The sequence below is a fragment of the Protopterus annectens genome, chromosome 4.part1 (genome assembly GCF_019279795.1).
Source record: "Protopterus annectens isolate FY-2018-M chromosome 4.part1, PAN1.0, whole genome shotgun sequence".
Classification (NCBI taxonomy): Eukaryota; Metazoa; Chordata; order Ceratodontiformes; family Protopteridae; genus Protopterus; species Protopterus annectens.
This window is the reverse complement of record NC_056734.1, coordinates 707908505-707932449: the sequence shown is the minus strand read 5'-3', so window position 1 is coordinate 707932449 and position 23945 is coordinate 707908505.

Sequence of the window (23945 nt, the reverse complement as noted above, 5' to 3'; positions counted from 1 at the left end):
ATCTGTGGAATTCTGCTCTGTTACTGTGCACCATGCAGATGGCCTCTGGTCTGGCCACAGTGGGCAGTGGTGCTTTACCTCATGGAAGTCTCAGAGGATGAAAATTGGCCCTCTACTGCTTTCAACTTGCATCTGCTCCTGGTTCCTATAAGTTACATCAGTTTGTAAACATTGCAAGCCCTTGGGCTAAAGCTCCTCTTCAGGGAGTGGTAATGAGGGACACATCTGAGTCACTCAGAAGAAAGTGGGACAGGTGCTACAGGCTTTACTGCTCTGGTATTTGGATGCCCAGTTTGGCAACATGGAGCACATTCTTACATGGCTTGCAGACTGATGTACCTTGCTAGTCCTGACCAGCAGACCACCAGAGGTTGTGCCTGTCTCTGATGTTAGCCATGGAGGTGACTGACTTTGAGAGGAGGTTTGCTTCTAAGCTGGACTGACAGGCCAACAGTAACACTCCCTCTTCCCCCATCATTGCATCCCCTTTTTCTTGTGATTCCCTTCCCATCACCTGTTTATCTTCCAGTCCTTCCCATCAGTGAATGTCCATTTTTATGTCATTGTCTTGTTGCCCCACCGTTTTGTCTCACCAACTCCCCTGTTGTTTTTTTGTGCAAGTATGTACTTGTTTGTACTTAACTGAGTGCCGCACTACCTTCTATTTGTCCACCTTCCCCCACTTCATTCAACCTTGTTATTAGGGTCTATATTATAACAGCGAATGCTTAAAACAGCAAACCTTGTATAATCAAACCTAAAATATCACAACAGTAAAATGCCGAACATACGGAACAGTGATTCTTTTCCCAGGAAAAAAAATCGCTGCTCCGTAAAACTCCCCCTACATAAATGTACCAACTCTGAGATTGCACCACAGTGGAGGAAATGGCAAAGTCCCGAAAATGGCCCAATGATTTTTTTCCCTGGGAAAAAAATCACTATTCTGTGCATTCAGAATTTTGCCATTTCAATTAAAAAGGTTCGATTAAACAATGTTCACTATTTTAAGCGTTCACTGATTTAATAGGGAACCTATTATGTCCTTCTTCACTTCTTAACAAAAAAATTGATGCCTGCCCTGTGACAATATATGCATCCCCTTCTCCCCTACCTCACCAATCTCACCTTTGTATTAACATTTTTTGTGTTCCTCTGTTTGTCTTTCCCCTTTTCCGACTGTATTATCTCCCTCTTTCTCACAGGTTCATAGGTTGGTACTAGGCTATCGGCGCTAGGGCCTATACAAGCCTAGCCATAACAATTCCCTGGATATTTCTTCCCACAATATTTACTTCTCTGGACCCCTGTCTAGCAGGGTGACTGACATGATCCCCGGGGTAAATTTCCTATCTCCCATCCAATCATCAAGGTTCCTTTTGAAGAGGGTCAATGAGGCGCTCTGCTTGACATGTATGGGCAGTCTATTCCAGAGTATGGGGAGTCTCTCCGTCAGGAACCTATCCCTCCAGCATGTTTTGTTCATTCTGATGACAAGGTTTAGATCCCTGGAGCATGTGGCTCTGAGGGATTGGGATTTCTTTAAGTGCAGCATGTCCAACAGCTCAGGGTTTGACATGGCCTTGTATGTTAAGCAGAGATCGCCTCTGAATAGACGATATGCCACAGAGTATAGCTGGAGTTTTTTTAGACGGTCAGCATATGACATCTGCTTTAGGCCTGTGATTCTTTTAGTGAGGCATTTCTGTGGCTTTCCAGCTGTTGCAGATATCTTGTGAGGTACATACCAAACGGGGCATTATACTCTATGATGGGTCTAATGAGAGATGAGTACAGTGGGACAATGACCTCCTTTTTTCTGGATGAAAAGCCCTTAGTGATGAGGTGTGCCACATAGAAGGATTTCCTGACTGTTGTGGCGATGTAGCTATTGAAATTGAGACCACTGTCCACCTGTGTCCCTAAGTCTCTCATCACACTTTCAATGTTTAGTGTCCTGCCACCTATGTGGTAATTCATGGGTACATGTTTTTTTCTAAAGGGGATAACTATACATTTCTTGGCATTAAGCTTGAGCCCATGGCTCTGGCACAAGGCATCTGTTTCTGTAAGGCCCTTTTGTAGAATATCATTTGGGGATTCAATAATGGCTCCCTGTTTGCAGTCATCTGCGAACTTTGTTAGCCAGAGTCCCTTAGTGTTGGCCTGTACTTCAGAGAAGTAGATGCCAAACAAGAGTGGTCCCAGGACTGAACCCTGAGGTACTTCACTTGTCACTTTCTGGAGCTGGATTTGGAGTCGGCTACTTTTACAGTCTGGGTTCTGTCAGTAAGCCAGTTGGCAGCCCATCGAGTGATGTAGGGATTTATGCCCAGCTTAGTAAGTTTATCTATGATTCCAGAGTGGGGGGATGATGTTGAAGGCTTTGGCGAGGTCCAGATAGGCTGTGTGGACCACCTTACCCTCATCCACAGCTCTGGAGACTGATTCGAAGAAGTCAATCAGATTCAGGAGACAAGATCAGCCCTTCACAAACCCTAACTGGGTGGGGTCCAGTGTTTTAAGGTTGCCAATGTCTTTGTTTATAAGTTCCATGATAATGCGTTCCATGCCCTTGCAGATCAGGCTTGTTAGACTGATGGGACGGTAGTACCTGGGATCCAAGGTGGATCCCCCCTTGTCGAGTGGGATAATTGTAGCTGTGCGCCACTCAGTGGGCATGGAGCCAGAGGTGAGGCTATGATTAAACATGACACTTAGGTAAGGTGCCAGTTCATTTTGTAGTTCATGTAGTACACAGCCTGGGATGTCATCTGGTCCCATGGATGCTGTATTCTTAGCTTAGTGCGGTTTCTACCTGTGTGGCCATGATTACCAGAATTTGGCAATCTTTTGGTAATGAGATGGGCCCTTTAGGGGGGTGAGAGGGGGGTGAAGTTGGCACTAAATCAATCTGCCAGGATATTGGCAACATCCTTGGGATCAGTATATTTAATACCATTCTGTTGTAGCTCAGAGCAGATCTGAGCTTTGCCATTTAGATTCTTGACATAACTATAGAATGCCTTGTGGTTGTCTTTGGAATCTTTGGCAATTTTATTTTCATAACTAGCTTTTGAGGATTTTTTGAGGGATCTCAGCTTCTTACTGAGCCTGGTGAGGGAGTTTTTTGCATCCTGTGATTTTTCTCTTTTCTGCAACAGTTTCTTCCTTATGTTGTATAGTTTGTTTATAGCAGGGGACCACCAGATTGGCTTCCTTTTTTTAGAGAAGAGCATCTTGGTTCTATTTGGGATGGCACGATTCATGCATGAGTGGATGTGCTCGTACAGTGCCTTAGTGTAGGATTCTGCAGTCGAACTTTCAGATCCCGTCTGCATGGGTGTCGTGAAGTTTGTCAATTCTGACTTCAGTAGCATGAAGTTGGCTTTGGAGAAGTTTTTTAAGGAGGTTTCCTTACTGGGGGGTGGGGATGGGATGTGGATGTCAAGGGTGATTTGCTTATGGTCAGACCTGACCAATGAAGGGGTGACCACTGGTGTGGAGCATCTATCTCCCATGTTGGTAATGACCAGGTCTAGGATATTGGAGCCCCTGGTGGGACAATGGATTAGTTGATCCAGGGCGTTGGAATTTATGAATTCCAAGAACCGTTGGGAAAAGGAGTTGGTACCCGAGTAGTTTTCCCAGTTAATGGCAGGGTAGTTGAACTCATCCAGTATTAGGGTGTTTGGTTGTATCTTAATATTTTCCAGTATGTTTAGAAAGGTGTAGTGAGAATCTTGGGGCATGGTGGGGGATCTGTAGCAAGCTACAATTTGGATTGCAGTCTTACCTAGTGTTAGTTGCACCTGGAGAATTTCAGATGCATTGTGTTGGGAAACTAGCCTGGAGGTGTGAATATCCTTGGCGAATATGGACACTCATCCACCTTTAGTGTTTCGGTCTTGGTTTTGTGGCCAAAAAGTGTGGTAAGAGTTGTAGCCTGGTATTGCAGGGGTGCTCTCTGGAGCCTTGAACCAGGTCTCAGTTACTGCACAGATATTGATGTTCTCCATTTTTAGGAGTGCCTCGAGAGAGTGCATTTTGAAGTTTAGACATCTAGCATTTAGTAGCATTACCTTCAGATTTTGCATGAATGTATCTGTTATGGTGGTGGTTTTATCCTTTAAACCTTGCCTAAAAAAGGCACTATAGGGGTGGCAAGAGCTTTAGCCAGTAACCTGAATCCCAGGGGTGACAGATGCAGGCCATCTCTGGCAAAGCATCGTGATTTGTCGATTAGGTCTTCCCAGACAGACAAATACTGGATCCCCTTTGAAAGACACCAGAAGCTTAGCCAATTGTTGAAGTCAATCATTTTGTCCTTATACTTTGGTATCATTCTGGGCAAAGGCAGGATGCTAGTCAGGGCTAGGGTCATACCTGCCTGGGCCACATGATCCAAGAGCTCTTCCATGTCTCTTTTCATGTAGTCCAGGGAAGTACGTCTCAAGTCATTCACTCCAGCATGGACAATGACCGAGTCATATTTGTACTTGTTGTGGAGTGACTTGAGTGCATGCGTTATGTGGTGGATCCTGGCACCCGACAGGCAACTGACTGTAATTTTCTCCTTATTCAGCCTGGTGAGTGGGACATTAGTGTGCCTGACTATAGAGTCACCTATGACTAAAGTGTTGGGTACATTGCCTTGCCTTAGGGGCTGTTGTTGGGTGGCACACTGGTGTTGTGAGCTATGTGTCACTTTGGTTGTGACTGGTATTTGTTTGCGTTTCAGCTTCGGAGGTCCTTGTTGCTTGGGCAGGTTAATGTTAAGGGCCTCTGCATATGTGGGTTTAGTGTTGCTATGTGTGGGTGTTGATGGTGTGGGTTTGAAGGACTATGAGTTGCTTGAGGTGTAGTGCAGGTACTAACTAACCTTCTCCTCTTGACTGTCTAGCACAATCTTGGCCGGAGAGAGCTTTGCTTCCAGTTTGGCTATGTAAGTGCATCTCTCGCAGGTTGTAGTGTTGGGTGGTAGGAGGAGAGGATTGTCTGTGTACATGAGGCAGTTGCTGCATTGCTCCAGTATGCCCAGATTCACCAGGTGGACAGGAGAAATCACCAGAAGCCGACCCTTGGCCATGCCTGTTTAGATGCTTTTTTTGTAAAGTTTAAGAGCTGTTTTGCCTTACCTTTGCAAGGTACTTTACAATTATAGGCTGTTTAGTGCCTACGATTAATTTCTCCTTATTGACAAGGAGAGTTGAGTGCTTGTATCAGTTTCAGGCTTCCTAGTGCTTTCCAGCAGGTTCTAGAGAAAGTGCTAGTCACAGGGGTTCAGATTTTAGTGCTACTACTGAGAAACCAGCCAGTTCTAAGGGAAATTCCGAAGAGCAGACTTTCTGGCACCTGGAATAGTTTAACTGTAGCCCCGCAGTGCTGCACAATGCAAAAAAATGTGCAACCACATACATTTTTAAACCAGAAAGTTGAAAGGGATAGAAATCAACCCAAAAAGGCTAATAAAATTGCAATTCGGAGCTAGAAACCACTCCTCTAGTGTGTGATGCCCTTCTCTGGCAGACAGTATGCATGTTACATATCTCAGACATTTTGTTGCATGTGTAAGTATATCAAGTGTGCAACTTCCTATGTCAAGTGTCCTTTGAGTCAAGTGACCATAATGTTGTGGTCTGCATTTTAGCATGGTTGTTGCTAGTAGGGTGATTGTGACTCATTCACGGCCTTGCCTAACCTCCTGCATGGCTTTGAATAACCCCCTGTACTATTGTTTATTCTCTGCACTTCTGTATACATAATTAGCTTCTGGCTGCATCCATTTATGAATAACATGCCAATTCCACTACTGGGATGCATTACTATTCCTTCTAAATACTTCCCATATTCTGCCATGTGTGTCTGTGTGTGTGTGTGTGGTGTGCTTACTTTATTCTTTTATTTTCATTTAAGTTCATAGGACCAATATCAGTTTGCAGAATCAATGAAGATTGCATTGTGAGGCAGTACTTTATGTGCCTATTGTGAATCATTCATTAATATTTAAAGTATATCATCCACAAATTAATGCAGCGAGTGCTAGGTACACTAAAAGGCCCTCTAGATGTTTTCACTTTGGAAGATCAAGAACTCTGCCAATGAATACCTGTTATACCATAAAAGGGATTGTTAACAACTGGCAAAAATACTATTTTACTGCTGAACTTTTATGGTATTTTTAAAATAAATATGTGTGTTCTTTTAATTGTTATCAGTAGAAGAACTCTTTGAATGTGACAGAGCTGGAAGACGTCCACAGCTCAGTTCTCAAATGTCATGCAGTGTAATTCTCATCTATGGAACTACAAGAATTCCCTTTTAATCTATCAGAACAGTATTTACTATCATTAGATGCCAAATGTAGAAAGCATTTATTTGAACATTCACATCATGTTTTATTCATTTCACTTTGTCTGATGTGTACTGTTTTAACATTTTACCTCTTTTGTTGATATGGACCTAACTTTATTATTCAGCAACAAGGGGCACTGAGATGGGAGCCAGCCAACTCAAGGAATACGCATCCAAAAAATAGTTGTATTAAATATTATGTGTCAAATCTGGAAATCTGATGAAAGATTGGTTTTATTGAAAACAGCCTTCTCTCAGGCAAAGAGCACTGCAAACTCGACTTATTTCTTCCCTCATGACGTGTTGTTGGAGTCTATTTCAATAGCATGTGGGTGTATGGAGTGGAAGTATTAACTAAATGTTTTTTCTCTGATTTTATATGTAACCTTTTCTAGATGATTATATTTGTGGAATGGTATTAGTAAAGTTGCATTTCTCAAAGTGTTAGAAATCCCTCTGAGACATGTAATGTTAGTACACTGGCATTTACAACCATTGGCATTCACGCTAGTTAACTTTTATAATCACCCCTATCAGGAAAAGAATGGTGTTAGCCAAATATATTGAATGTACTCAGCTTAGAATATTTTCTAACCATTTCTCGTACAGTATGGTTGAAAATCCAGAATGACTGACACTTTCAAATCTAATACTTCAACACTAATACACATAAAACATATTTAGAGATAAGAGCAGGCCTCAAAAATGCCAAATAAATAGTTGTCTGGTGTAATGCTTTAGATAGCCATCTTTACTATTATTTCTTTTGGTTTACATTTTTGTGGGATACAACTACCTGTATGTACCTTATCATTTATTTATGTATTGTAGCTGTCTTCAGTGAGGGATTGTCTTCTTTTTGATTGATGCTACATTCTTTAACCCATGTCGCACTATTGCTTATGTGCATGCTGTGTTATGAAAAACTAATAAAACATTAAGTTGAAAAAACACTGGCAGTCGGAGGTAACACCTGAAAATAATACACGTTTAATAATTTACAGGAGCAACGTCTGGACAAAGTTACACATTCAAATAATAGATATATGTGGAGGATGGAGACAACAACAGGTGGTATGAGTCAATGAGCAGGTATATCTAATTACATCACTGAAGGTAAATGAAAAAAACACATAGAACAGAAAATCTGCATTGCAGTCAGTATGGTCCCTTCTTTTGCTTTATTGTTACGTATTTCCAGCTTCATCCTAAGCATATAATATAGATTCTTGCTAAATATTTCATTTACACTTTATCCAATATGAGTTTTCACATCTTCTCTTTATCTTTGTAATATTCCATACCTACACACACGCAAACATCTTAAAAATTTAAAATACTCACCTTACAAACTGTTTTTCTTCGCCTTGTTTCCCAAAGTCATTCTAGTTTGAACAAATAGATGCTTACCTGCACATTCCAGTTCACAAAGAGCACATTTGCTAAATTATGTTATTTGCTTTGGGTTTGTGCTTTCACTTTAAATTTTTGCTTTTTTGGTATTTCTACTGCTTCAAAAGTTTTCGCAAATTGCCCTGCTCCAATAATAGCCTTTTATGACTGTCAGTGCATTCATATTTCTCACCATTTGGATGACTATATCATTTTATTTCTTCTTTAAAAGACACCTTCACAGTGCTTCAGTTCACTATTCATCTTTTCAGCTGCCTGGGTTTCAAACTAAACTTCAGAAACCTTTGTTTACCCACCCCCCTTGCAGGTTAGTATTTTAGGGTGTCTCCTAGCTATCTTTCTGTCCACTGTTTACTTCCCTCTATACAAAGTATCATCTTTTGAGCTAAGAAAGATGAAAGTTAGCCAGTATTTAAGCAAACCATTGCCAAATGACTATTTTAGGCTTTTTCATTTTCTTACTCTCACCATGGTAAATGCACACCCCATAAGTCAAACCACAGTCGATTAGAGCTATGGCTACTTCTGAGATTTTTTTTTTTTTTTTTTTTTTGGAAAAGAATGGGCTGTAGGTCTATACTAAAAGCAGCTAATTGATCTTCAACAAGACTTTACTAGACACTACAAGCTAGACTTGGTTTACAGAGCTAGGACAGTGTTTGCTACAGCTGTTCTACAAGGACTCCTGGACTCCGGCCTTTCTCCATCTTCCCTTTCTTTCTGAACTGGGTTAATTATCCCATACAGCTATAGCTACTACAACAGTGATCTAATGAAGAACATAGTACAGCTGAGTAAATGAAATTAACATAACAGCAGGCATTCAAAAAGATCACTGTTGCAGTATTAGCATCCTCATACCACACCCTTTTTCTTTCTGCTCTTGTTTTGGCCAGAATATGGTACCCTAATTTACCTTTTTCCCTTCTGTCATGACATTTCATTACATGCCTTGATCTGACATTATTTTATTAGAGCTTCAGATGTCAGTCTCTATTTTTGGCAAAAAAGCACTGATTACTGGTGTGACAATCCTGCACTGGCCCAGTAATCAAGGAGCCTCAATCCTCACCACTGGCAACAGTAGGGGACGTACACATTGGGAGGATTACAAGTACACACACACAGTAAAGTACAATTTCCCTTAAGAGCACACAAAGATCACAGTCAATCTGGGGCTGGTTTATCCCTCTTTCACCCGATTCCCAATAAGACTCCCCACTGGCATAGCTATAGGGTTAAGATCTCAGCCGAGTGGCCAAACTAAGACCTCCAGCACCCTCTCTGTCCAACCAGTGCTTCGTGTCCCTGCCCAAGTAGCTGACACATGCACACTTTGAGATTTGATTGATATACAAACACACACACACACACACACACACACACACACACACACACACACACAACTGGGAAAGGCTGGCACAGGTTTACTAACTATGTCCCCTTCTGCCCAGACTATAAGGAATTATCAGCTGCCACTAGCCACCCTTATTTATCAGCTACTATAAGGCACTTACCAAAGGGTGTCCAATCCTACTGTGCAGTGTTACTATAATCCAAATGGTAAGTTTGACCAAGACTTTCAAGGCTACTTAGGAGTGGCCTGTACAGTGTCACCAAATATGCATGCAAGTACTCTAAGAGCTAAAATATCTCTAAACAAACCAGCCACAATTAAAAGGTTTAAATATATTTAATAATAAATAATAAAAGCACAAGACAATACTCAAACAACACAGTAACTGCAGAGTTCAGAATCACAGGAAATATTTTAAAACAACATTGCAGGACAGTCTCAAATAAATACAGACAACATCTAAACTAATCTTTAGTATATTCCTATCTATATCTAAAAGATACTATGCACTAAATAACTTACTTACAGAGCAAGGCAAATGCAGATGAGAAGTGCTGAATGGATGTTTCTAGATCCAATACAAGATACAAAATGTACAGACTTTTTCTGAGAGAGTTCTTAAACTAATGATCAACATTACTGCTGGATTAGTTCAATTGACATCACTCTTTGTCACCTGACTTCAGTTCCCAGGCTAAACAGATACTAACATCTCTGTATTAAAAATACTTATCTCTGAGATGTGCAGCTGCTAGGAAGTCACAGAGCAATAAAAACACTTTACATTTTAAACCTAGTAATTATTTCTGTTTTAAGACAATAGAAAGAAACTTCTAGCTCTAGACATCCTGTCTCCTTACTGCATTAACTAACTTTTATAGCACATCATAAAACACTTTTAATTTCAACTTATTTTCTTTAAGTTTTATAAGTGAACTCTGCATGTTCCAGCTTCTACTCATAAAACATAAATTTGCACAGGTATATAGTTTATATACATTTCTGTTCTTTTTCCAGTAGGGTACACTGTGGTTACATTCTTGAAGCTCAGTATATAACATACAGTTCTCTTACATTTGTAAGACAAGCATATGAATCATATTACTATTCACAAATGACATATGATTATTTACAAAATTCCAGATAGCTGGACTGGCAGTATTTCCCTGGTGTCCCAGCTGGTACTGCTGTATATGTCTATTATGCCAGCATGTACATCCGTGCTACAGCAGATGTATGGTGCATGAGGAAGGAGCCCAAAGCTTTGTAGACTGGCCAGACATCTGATATCCTTAACAGGATGTATTCCATATACTGCTATGGGTACTGCAACTCTGATCTATTCAAGCATCTACTGTTATGGTAAGTTAACTTACACAACTGTACTTTCTTTGGTTACCCTTGTAACCAACTAAGGTACTTTCCTCACTCAACAAAAGGAATGAGAAGCCCTGACTGGACTGAACTCTGCTTCCTGAACACTCTTGGTGATGCCTTTTTTCATGAAGTCTTTATTTGCTCTTTCAGATGATGCTTTATGAGTTTTACCAGTTTTCTCCATATGGTACTTTTATTCCTTGCCATACATTTGCTCTTATGCCATATTCTACTGTTCCTCCTGTGTCCATTAGGGGACCAAGTACATCACCTGAGATAATATACATCACACATTACTTGCTTAGACCTCTGTCAAGCTTTTTTCCTTATTATTCCCCACTAACATTCTGGAATGACTGTATAAAAAGAATGTCAATGTGAAGCTCGAGAAGTGAATCTTGGCATCCATATTGAGAACACATAAAAACAATTAGGATCTGTGAGACCCAATCACAATTTTTTGTAGTGCATGGAGCTTTATGTACTCCATTTACTCCTACCTACAAACAAAATGCTAAGTATTTTTCCATAAAACACTTAGTGGACAATATCAGAGAAGTACTGTAATGCAGTCCATTGCATTTACACTCACCTTTCATGCCTTTTAACTGCCCATATTTTCACAGAATGCCCAGATTGTTGCTTCATTTTTTTTGTTAGTTCCTCATAAAATATGTGTTTTTCAGACAAACCACCAAGGACTGAAGTCATGAAATAATGTCATACATTTAAGTTTCATAATGTGTACTCTTTATAAAATATGGGCACGCACACATCATGTTATTGTTACTACCTTTTATGTTTTACCAGGATGCTGTGGATGCCCATAGCTGGCCTTAGGCATAGGCCAATTAGGTGGCCGCTTAGGGCGCCACTCTAGCAGGGGCACTTTTCTAGTAATCTGGATGGTATAGGCAGACCAGGATGGAGGTGTCGGGTGGTGTTGGGGGAGCACTATGGAGATCTTTTGCTTAGGGCACCAGTTGACCAAAGGCCAGTCCTATCTGTACAGACATCAGGCAGAAAACAATTTTTTTGTTCTGCTGGTGTCATTTGCTGCATAGCATGGCTGGTTTTACTACTGAATGCTGTAATATATGAAATAAACATATAATATACACAAATACATCTTTCTTCCCAATAAGCCAAAAATTAATAATTTCTATTTAATTAAGAGGTTAACATAAGAGCTCTAAGTTTAAATTATTAACACAGATATGGTGTGGAAAGTCATACCTCTAGTAGCCTAGCCTGCACACAGCTTGAATTCCTGAGCATGTTCTGAAAAGTAAACTTAAAAAGCATAAGATAGATGCAAACAACTATTTTGTAAAGAGTAAAAGCTATTAAAACTCCACAAATAACTATTTTACCAGTAAGGAGTTTTCTTTACAGGGATAATAGTGCATTCATAGTCATTCAAAGTCCTTCCATAAATACTATAATATATTATAATAAACACAAACCCCAAATTATATTTTTTACTAAAATTTAACAAACAAATTCTCATATCTTGGAAATTGTACAACCTACACATAAGTTGTTAGAACATTTTTGTTAACCAGACGCAAGCTTTCACGTGACGATAATAAATTCCTTTCTGAGTGCATGTTTATTGAGATATTTATAGAAATATAAAATCATACAATTAATTGTATAATTAACTATATATATATATATATATATATATATATATATATATATATATAATTACTGAATATCTCTCAAGATGTACAATTTATAGTGCAAATATCAAAGATAGTTTTCTTTAACAACATAAGGTTTTACCTAATGTAATGCAACAGTCTGTAAGTCACGTTTTATGAAGTATTAAGTACATATGGAAATATTGTTTATTTTCATAATTACTAACAAGCAACTAGCAGTATCTCAGGTGAGGTTTATTGATATAAATGGACACTGATCATGAACTTCCCATCTCCCACCATGGGATATCACATCATACTTGTCAGTAACATGTAGGGCCCCCAATTATGAAAACAGGAACACAAATATGAAAATATTAAAAATAAGTGACAAGTAGTGATTCATTTCTCTACTATACCATGTGTTGGATTAACAATCTTCTTGACATTTTGTTAATAACTCCTTGCACTTTCTAATACTGCTTATTATTAGCTGGTAAGTTGCTTAATTAAGGAAGCTAGACCCAAAAAAAAGTCTGGACACTACAAGGAGCTATAGGTCTGAAGTGGAAATATACAAAAAAGTTGTTTTAGGCTTGACTGAGTTAAAACTGCTGTTTGAGTGCATTGATTTTTGGAATTTCTACATTTAAGTTTTGGAATTTTCTATTACTTTTTGATTTTGGTATTATTATATAACTTTTTTTGTATTTTAAACTTTGTTTTACTGCAAAGATTTTTTTTTTCTTGAACGCTTAAAAGTTGTTAGCTAGGATCAGTTAGGAAATATTCCATTTGCATTCATTGACTGAATAGGAATTAGATGTAGCTAATTAGTGGGAGAAGCTGAGAAGCAGTTTTCTTATTTAAGGTGTTCACTAAATTTTCTTCAGCTACAAGAACTCTGATGCCTTTTTAGCTGCCTGCCGCTATTATAAATTAGTTATTCAATCTCTCCCAGTACTATTTCTACTAGACACTGATAGCTCAGACTAATGGGACACTCCAATTAGACTCTTAAAAGTTGAGTTACCTCTGTTTCATATAATCCCATGTCAGCTAGTGCAGACTGCAATAATCAGACCATTACACTGAATTGCGTATTGTTCTTTCCTACATATTTTCCTTGTTTTAACCAAAAGTCAACTGTTTGCACTTTTATTTTGATCTGGGACCTTAGTCTTGTAATATCCCTCACAGTAGTGGTAGATTTGTGAGTTGCTACAGGATCTAAGACTCATTTATTTCTACTGCTTTTTACTGTTTGTATTTAACTTAGTCTGGGGCTCTTACTCTTGTAGTATAACTCAAAATAGTGAAAAAAAACTGTGACTTGCTGCAGGATTTGAGCCTCATTTATTATATTTCTACTGCAGTTTTCTACTTGCATTTTACTTGGTCTGAACCTTAGTCTTGTAGTATAACTCACAATAGTGACAAAATTATGAATTGTTGTATGATATATATATATATATATATATATATATATATATATATATATATATATATATATATACATATATATATATATATATATATATATATATATATATATATACGTATGTTTGTTTGTTTGTTTAATTGTTTGTCTTTTCGGCTTGTCCCGGTTAGGAGTCGCCACAGCAGAACTCTGGTCCGCTAATGATTGGCAGTAGATTTTTTATGGTGCCGAGTTGCCAGCCTGACCCCCAACCTTCAGCAAAGGCACGCCCATTCAGGCATGTCTTTCGGATGCCACTTGTATGTGTATGTATATATATATATATATATATATATATATATATATATATATACACACACACATATATATATATGTTGTTGTTTGTCTTTCAGCTTTTCCCGGTTAGGGGTCGCCACAGTGGAACTCCGGTCCACTAATGATTGGCAGTAGATTATCACAAACGCCGAGGCGCCAGCTCGACGTTCAACCTTCAACGAAGGCACGCCCATTTACATATATATATATATATATATATATATATATATATATATATATAAATATACATATACACATATATATATATATATATATATATATATATATATATATATATAAATATATACACACACACACACACACACACCTTATATATATGTACACTTAGGCTGTGTTTTTTCTGTTTACAGGATTGGATTCCTGTCTAACTCATCTCATATAACCTGTGCTGAGCTGTTTAGCAGTGGTTTGCAGTGCCCTGTATATACAGATGCAGGCAACCAGAGTTGTCATTTTCCATATAAAACTTCCTTTGCTATTTTCTTAACTGTCTAACTGAGTGTCAAGCAGCTATTTTCCCACTGAGAGGCATCACCTCAAGAGTTTTGTTTTACATCAATCCTAGATCTCTCCTCCCAGCCAAAAACTCTAAAACGTGATTGAACCACCCCTCACATATCACAAAAAAGATGATTCACAGCCATGGGTGTGCACTTTCCTTCTGTCTCTGTAGCCAGCCTGGTGGAAATGGGCATCTTGAGACAATGTTGTAATTGTCTCATGTTTACTGACAACCACCTTGTTCTTAAGCAGACTGACACAGTATGCAAGAGATATAAATACACTACTTCTTTGGAGCAAAGCTTTCACATAGAGACACTGTTATCCTCCAAACAGGTTGCCAATAGTACATGCTCTGCACCTACTATGGATCAGCCTCATAAACTCATATATGCTAAGGCTCTTAAATGCAATCTACCCATACCTCAGAGACCACCCATATGCTGCCTTCAGCAACCGCCAAAACACAAGCAAAAAACTCCCCAGGTCACAAACAACCACATTTCACAATGTCTCAGTCTCTAAGCTCTTAAGGCAAACTGCCAAAGAACTCAATATACTGGTCATTACAGACTACTGTGAGACAATGATGCCCCACTTACCTGTCTAACCAATGGGACAGCCACTGTCAGTTGCCTATCAGGACCAAGGATCTGCCAGATCACACATGCATTCAGGACATTGAACCACAAGTACCAGTATGACACTGTCGTAGTCCATGTGGGAGTTAATGACTTGAGACGTACCTCCCTGAACTATATGAAGACAGACATGATACAGCTTTCAAATTATGTGTCCCAGGCAGGTATTTGCCTAGCATTGAGCAACATCCTACCTTCTCCAAGGATGATACCACAAAATAAAGAAGATAATTGACTTTAACAATTGGCTTAGGTACTGGTGTCATTGTGTGTCCAATATTTGTTGGCTTGGGTGGACATAATTGACAGACCATGTTGCTTTGCCAGGGATGGCCTGCACCTGTCCCCACTAAGATTTTGGATATTGGTCAAAAAATTAATCACCCCATAGTGCCTTTTTAGGCAATGCCAATCTGATAAAACTTCCAACATAGTAAATCCTATTCAAGATAAACTAAAGGTCTTAGAAATCTCAACAAAAGCTCCATTCCCTGGAAACCCTCTTCACTCTGGGGAGAGTTGACATCTGTGCAGTTACTGAGACATGGTTTAAAGCCATGGACAGCACCCTGGCAGTACAAGATAAATCTGAGGAAGTTCTGGAAGGTACCAGGATGAAAGCTCTAGTATCTCACTTTATTTATTCAGCCCCTACACCAGAACCCAGCCACTGCAATCATCCACTAGACTCCTAGTTCAGACATACAAATCCAACTACTCAGCTGAGGACTCTCTGTTTGCCAACTCTATTGGAAAAATATGGAACAGACTCCCAGCTGACTGGACCCTAGAACCCTCACTAACTCAATTCAAAAACAAACTAAAGAAATACTTCAAAACTCATTGGTTATGTCCTTGCACTAACCCCGACTAGTGACCTCTCTATTTCTTAGGTGCCTTACCTTCATCTACTTCTAACTTTTTTCTATCACTCCATTTCAGGAAGGGTCAATTGTATAACTGCTGCTCAGTGTGTCTTAAACCTGAATGTAATGTTATGTATGTTTAATGTTATGTTTTGTAAAGTGTTTTATAATAAGTTAATACTATATGTGCTAAATGCTCGTATTGCTTATGACTGTAATCTGCTTGAAACTAGCATTTACTAAATGTTCAGTGTGAATTATTATCTTGGAGCTTTTCTCCCCGGGCCTCCACTGAAAATGGACATGTATCCAGTCGGACTATCCCGGTCAACAAATGTAAAACAAAATAAATAAATAAATTTAATGATGCTTTTTATTGCTTTTAAGTGTGAGTTTGTTAATAAACCTTCTAAAGGAACATCTATATGTGCTGAACATGCTGCTGCCTTCCACACATATAGACCAGCTACCGCACAAGAAGGGACAAAAGATGGAGGTGTGTCAATCTACATAAAAAGCAAACACACCTCAAGATTGGTCAAACAGTACGATGTGCTTGAGCTACTCCTTGGCCAACTAACCTTACGTAAAGTCCAATATAATATCTTTGCTAGCTCCAGGTCACCATCTATTACCCAGGATAACCATACCACATACTTGAATGTACTGGAGTCACTCGCAATTTAGCCCAATACCAAATTCATGGGTGATTTCAACTATCCCACCATAAACTAGGATGCATACACATCCACTAACATAAAGGTTCAAAGATTCCTGGATTTTGTCAATGCAAACACTATGGAACAGCTAGTTTGCACATCTACAAGGGGTGCAAATATTCTGAATCTGCTACTCACAAACATCAGGGAATGTTGCATCCTCTTTGTGTAATGTCCTCAATGGTCAGATCAGATCACAAAGCGGTAACCCATGAAATAAGTATAAATGTTGAACTTTCAGCAAACTCCACTACCTTTAAGAACTTTTCCAAGGCTAAATACCTCCTATTAAATGATGGCATAGCTAAATTCCAAGCTGCCCCAAACTCAGAGAACATGGTGGCTTATGTGGAAGTGTTTACAGAAACCCTAAACAGGCATGTAAATAACTGCATAGATGCAGTAGTACCAAACTTAAATAAACTTAGGACAAATTCCAAAAACAATCCCCACTCTGTGGACCCATGGTATAATTAGGTTATACAACAAAAGAAAGAAAAACTGTCCAAAAGCAGGAAAGGCTATCCCAAAAGGCAAAACAACTCCCTCGTCAGTCTCAACAAGCAACTGAGGAGACTAATCAAGTCCACCAAAGCCAAATTCAAGGCAAAAATAACCTTACTGGGATAAGGAGAACCATAAGGCATTTTGTTAGTTTTGTATGCAACCTTAAAGGGAATACCCAACAGTGTTCTGACCAAAGAGTAAATGGAACTTCATATAGTGAAATGGGGGATATAGCAAATTTGCTGGCTGATATATTTAGCTGAGAAAAACAAAAATCTAGTGATAACAACTACTAAAAACAAAAATATAAATTTACTCTTTTAGAGATGTCAATCCGAGTGGAAACGGAACAGATCTTGTGTGACTTAAAATCTAACTATTCTGGCAATGAATATATGCTTAAACTTGATAACATGTACGCTGACATCTCAGCCTATGACTCTAGGCTACAACAACAGAAATACAAGAAAATATTAAGGGACTATTCAAACTTTACTAAGGGGCATATATTTGTATGGCCTAGAAGTAATACTACAAATGCCTCTGTAGCAGCAACAATTACCCATCTGGTAGCCACAACTCAATCTGACACAACCCCTTCTGCTGTTCAGCACAAATCTGTTAATTTAGAGGCTGCTTGTACAGTGAATAACATTTCAGCTAATGATGATAATGGTGGACTAGCAGCTGATGTGACAAAATGCACAGAATCTAACAGACTGAGAGCTCGCAGTAAGGTAAAGGATTCAGTTAATATCAACGGAATACTTCCTTCTTCTTTTTCCCTGAATCGTTTTTCAGCTCTACCACTCTACCTCTACCATAATTGTTTTATTAATGCAAATTGTTGATTGGTTGCATTCTGTTTTTTCTCCTTTTATATAGAATGTGTTTTGTGATTTTATCATTCTTGTTTTTGGTCTGATGAAGCAGTAACCCCACAAAAGTGCTAATCCTTGGAATAAAAACACCTTTTGGACTCTTTGGACTATCTGTTTTTAATCTGGCTGTGTTGGTGTGCTCACATTTGCATTTTTTTCTATTGATATATTTAGCTCCAGTTTCACCCTCTAATCATCCCCCAGTTTCCCCCAGAATATACCCTCTACCATTTCTCCTCCCCCAGCTATCAGTACAGAACAGGTCCTTACTGCACTCTCAACAGTTAAAAACACTGCAGAAGTGGGTTCTGATAATATCACAGAATGGAATCTAAATAGCTTGAAACATGACCTTTCAGGCCCACTAGAATCTATACCCAACCACATCCTCCAAACAAATGTCATCCCTAAGGTATGGAGAACTGCAACTGTCATCCCTTTACACTAAGGTGGACCATCTACAGACCCAAGAAACTACAGACCCATAAGCTGGACTAATCTTATGTCCGATGCCATGGAAAGAATTATTATGGAGCTGATAAACAATAGGAAATCTTCAAACCATGGGCCATTCCAGTTTGGTTTCATCAAAGGCAGGTCATTCCTACTAAACTTGATGGACTTCTTCAAGAAGATCACTACAGCCCTAAGACACAGTTATACCAAAGCTATTCCAGCCCATGGCATTGATAATTGGGAATACTGGAGGCATGAATGACTAAGCTTACAAGGGCTGTAGGGCTGTTAGCCTAGTAACCTCCTATGATCCTATTATCATAGGAACACTGTCTCCATTGTGGTTCTAACAAACTGGAAAAGCAATCACCACTAAAGACAGGAGTTGTAGAGATCATTACCAATTGTTTGAGCACTAAATGAGTAACAATTAATTTGCCTTATCAGCCCATGTTAAGGATACATTAATCATCTCATGGTGTCCAGACATTGTAAATGGGGGATGACAGTAATGAAGAGCTTATGTCTACTATAACAAGTATAAATTATTTTCCACACTCTACCGCCATTATTGTTTCAGTATTTATTTGTGCCAGTTGAGGTGTTATACAGAAAACAGAAATACAGTTAATATACTGAAAAATAAGTGCAGACATAACATCAAAGAAAAGTACAAGTTCACCAAAAAACAAAAAGAAGAAGACAGGAACAGCTGTGAGAATAAGTAATCAATAGACAGCAAAGTCTCCAAGGAGAAATTAGGAATGAAAGCTACAGGAACCAAGCTGAAGGAATAGCAAGAACATAAAATAATATTAATGACATATAAGGTTATGATCAGATTTCCATTCTTAACCATGTTATTATGTGTTCAAGACATGGATGTCAAGAAATTCATCTCAAGAGAAGACATGTTAACTGGTTAGGATCAGTGAGACCTGATCAGATCTCCTTGCAGTGCATGGAGTTTTATATACTCCACATACTAACAGTTAGAAAAGAAAAAACACATTGTTTTACTGGCTTTGAAAGCCAGTAAAGCATTTAACAAGTGCTGTCACATAAACAGCAAGCAAATATAATTGGTAGAAAAAGTCAAGGGCAGTTTATTTAATTAAATAAGTTACTTACAGACTGAGATATGTAAAATTTCCAGAACAAAAATATGAGGAAGGATATTTAGGGGCATTTCAGAGTGAAGAAACATCTCTTTTGTGAGACCTGGGCATAACAGTGCTTAGGGGTTGTGTAACACCTTTGAAAGAGCTGGTACATTCCAGTCTTAAGTGTAATCACAGTCCCCCATGTACTACATAGAGTTAATAAACACCCTAATGAGTGCATCATTTAATAATGTGTAAACATCATGATGAGTACATCAGTTCACATTATATAATATATCTACTTACAGGGAAACATGAAGATATTCCCTATAGAGTAATACTGTTTGGACAACCTTTGTCCTGCAGTGTCCATATGACTGACTGAATCAGTAAGATTGACTGGGTAGTAGATCTGTGAGGGGTATTGTGAGGAGAAGAAAGGAAAATGTCTCTCAGATTACTGCAGGCTTCATTGGCATTGCACTTTTATTTATTCATTGTGATTATTATTATTATTTTTATCACTATTATTATTTTTGCTTTTATGTGATCTGTAGGGATTATTAAATGTGGGGAAGGAAATGACAGATTTAATTATATATGGAACCTAATTCATAGACTTAGTCACATTAATGGAAATGTGCAATCTCTAGAACCTTAAAAGAAAATTAAGAAGAAAAAGAAAAGGGAAGAAATGTCTGTCAGGCAAGAATTTGAGTGCAAGATAGTGATTCACAAGGAATATTCACTTGTTCACCTTCAGTAGTGGAAGAGTGAGTCAGTAATTCTCACTTTTCAGCAGTCCAGACAGGAAGACAGAGTGCTGATAAGGGGGAGGGAGTAGAGTGGAAAACACTTGAATCTGTCACTAGATATCTGGAGCCCACACTTACTGAAGAAGGTAATAGTGTTTATAAGAAGAGAATGCCCAATTGTAGGGACAGAGAACCCTTTCATACCTAGCAATCTCTTAGTGCAAGAAATCTGGACATAAACTAAAATAATGGAGGGACAAAGGCCAAAAAATAGGGACAGAATTTAAATATTGTTCTTATAAAGTTATAAAGTTGTTAGAAAATACAACTTGTGCTAGCATGCATTTCCTGAAGTATATGAAGTCTGAAATATGAGGCAAAAATGTGGACATTCTGTGAAAATCTGCACAGTTGAGAGGTATGAACCTTTAATATAGGAGGCCATGAACAGTTACCCATGTCTAGTAAATGTGCATGATTTTATTTTAGAACAAAAGGACAAACATTTTGCTGTTCACATAAAACAAGATTTCCTCAATCTCTATCACATCTCCTTCAAGACTTTGATTCATGGAAAAATCAAAGGAATTCTTGATCAGAAATCAATAATAAATAGTCATGCAAAGAGAATTAAAACTGTCCACTATAAAAAGTAAAGAGGAAGTGATCAATATTTTTTCTTAAAGATGCAAAAGTGGACTTTTTTCCTGTATGCTATCACTGATTGTGGCAGGCATTTTTTATTGTACTGTTTAGAGTTCATCCTCATTCACCTTCCTTTTATACATTGTTAATGGTCTAAGCTCTAATTTTCTTTATGTTAAACACGTTCTTCGTATCTGCCAATGCAACTTTTATAGTGTTTCCACACAGCTTTACTAGCAGAATGAAGTTGTTCTTTAAAGATGTCTTACATTGCTGTATATAAAAAGAACATTTGCATTTTGCAATGAAGCACTGCATATTGATTACTCAGTATTGTCATTAATATGTTTATCTGATTCAAATGAGTACCCAGTACAATGTTGTCACTACAAAATTCTCTTCTGCTCTCAGACCACATATTATGTCCCTTTCCTAGCCATCTGCCATTTGAAAAAAATGTTACCTCACTGAACTTATGAAATGTATAGCTTGTGTTCATCTTTTTCCCAATTCCTACCTTAAGAGTACTGTTCTTAGATGAATATTTCTATATCCAAGCATGGTGTACTTTGGTTGATTTTGTTTTTTTTTTTTTTTGCGGGGCAAAGAAAAAATGTAATCTTTTAGTATATTGAGTATAGCTAGATATAATGTTTACTCCAATGTGTTTACCCAGTATGTACATATTTAGATTACAGACTATGGCACTGAAACTGTCTGTTAGACAACTTTAACTCCTATATGAGATGCGTCTCTTCCTTGGTCTGTATTGTCTGACTGCCTCTGAAGTCTGTTGATACGAAAGATTGTCTGCTTTATCTCTACAAATGTCCCAGTTAAATTATTCAGTATCCTCAGTCTTTAAGATTCTAGCCCCATTTTACTTATTCCTTTTCACCAGTATCCTGACGCATATTAATATCTCTCTGACAAAACTCCCCCAGCTCTTATTTCAGACAATATGTCTAGCTCAGGATGCTCTTTCCAGTGTACCAACTAAAAGACTTTTTATGCAGTGATGTCAGTATGTACCTCCTAAGCATCCTTCCCATTACAATGAAATGCTTCAACACACCTTTACAAAACCTAACATTTGTTTTTCATATATTAATATATGTGATGATACGAGCAAAAATACACATTCTGTCCTTGTGAATTTGTGTAATCGTATTTGTAATCTCTGTGCTTATCATCCTCTCTTTCTTTTCTTAATTCACTGATGATGCATTTATTATTATATTTTCCTGATACACACTAAAGAAGCACAGTAATGAGGTCAGTAATGTTGCAATCTTATAAAAAGTGGTTCCCTAGTTTGATTCTTGGCTGGTGTACCTTTTATATGGAGTCAGCATATCCTCCCTGCATACTCTGGGTTTTCTGTAGGTGCTCTAGTTAACTCCCATTACTCAAGGGGTAGATGTACCTGTAGGTGTGCATGTAGTGTGTGTTTGAGTGAGTAAGATTACATGCTCTGCAAATGACTGCTTCCTATGCAGAATGTCCCTCAGTGCCTAGCACCCACATGCTGTTGGGATAGGCTCTGGCATTCAGACAACATGTAAAGGGTAAAGTGCCATATCAGACAATGGATGAATAGAAGACATACATTGCTATAATTTATTTCAAGTGTAATTCATAAAGTTGGTGAATATACAGAAAATGGTCAGAGTAAGAGAAAATAGAACAACATGCAGAAAAAAAAAACTGAGACATAAATAAATTCATTTTTAACACAGACCTTTTTATATTAATTAAATGCTACCTGACCTAGTCTTTACTTCTTAAATATCTACTTTAATTCAATACATCTACTGGAAATGCAGATTTCACTGTAGAAAGTCAGAAGATGTAGTGAAAACAAAAAAATCACTATGCTCATATTTCTTCAATGACTCAAGCCATGAATAAATAATTTAAGAAGCTGTGTAATGACTTAGCTTTGTAACAGCTAAAATAATATCTGAACTAGGTTATCTATAAATGGGCCTTCAATGGCAAAGTGCAAGACATTAATGTATATTATTTGGGTCAGTAAAAATTGTTCCTTTTGTATCTGCCTCTAAAGAGTATTACATCATATATTTATCTATTTATTAATTAATCAATGCTGTAGCCACATAGCAAGACATTTTGACTTTTATTTTTGCTGGCAACATTTCATGGCATAGTTTTATTAAAATGCTGGAAAATATTGTTCTCATATTTGTAATAAATCCTGTGTAAGATGAATTTTCTTTTATCTGCTGTTAGTATGGCCATTACTTCCACATCTGTCTTCCAAGGCTACAGCTAAGACTATAATTAGCTCAATCACTGCATTTAAATATGATTCATTTACTGATATATTCCACAGCTGAAGTTCATATGCTTTGTCGAAAGTATATTTTCTCTCATTACACAGCATTAACAAAATATATGTTTGAATCAAGTGAAATATAATTGTTAAAACCTATGTACTTTCTTTTGGCATGCATTTTCAAGCTTTTCCTGGTAAATTAGTATAAAATATATGTAACATGAAACAAAACATCCTTCAGAAAAAGATTAAGAAATAAAAGTGGCTGTCACCTAAATCTGAATAATGAACAATGTGCTGTTTATTTTACAATATAGTACATTTTCCTACAAACAAAAACTAACTTTCTAAAAACCTTGCTTCAGTCATTATTTTAAAAACAATTAAGGAAAGCAGCTTGGAATTCTGTCAAAAACAAATTAGAGAGATGTTTAGGTTTAACATATACAATGATTTTAGTGTGTGAGCCAAAGAAAGACAGCAATGATTAGGTGTTCAAAAATGCTAGATGATTATGTCTAGTTATAACTTATCTATGTATGTATTTATCTACCTATATCTGTCTATTGATCTACCACTATTTCTATTTCTCTTTATTAACTGGGGAAGAAAACTGATCCATAGGGCAGTACTTCAGATTCAACATGG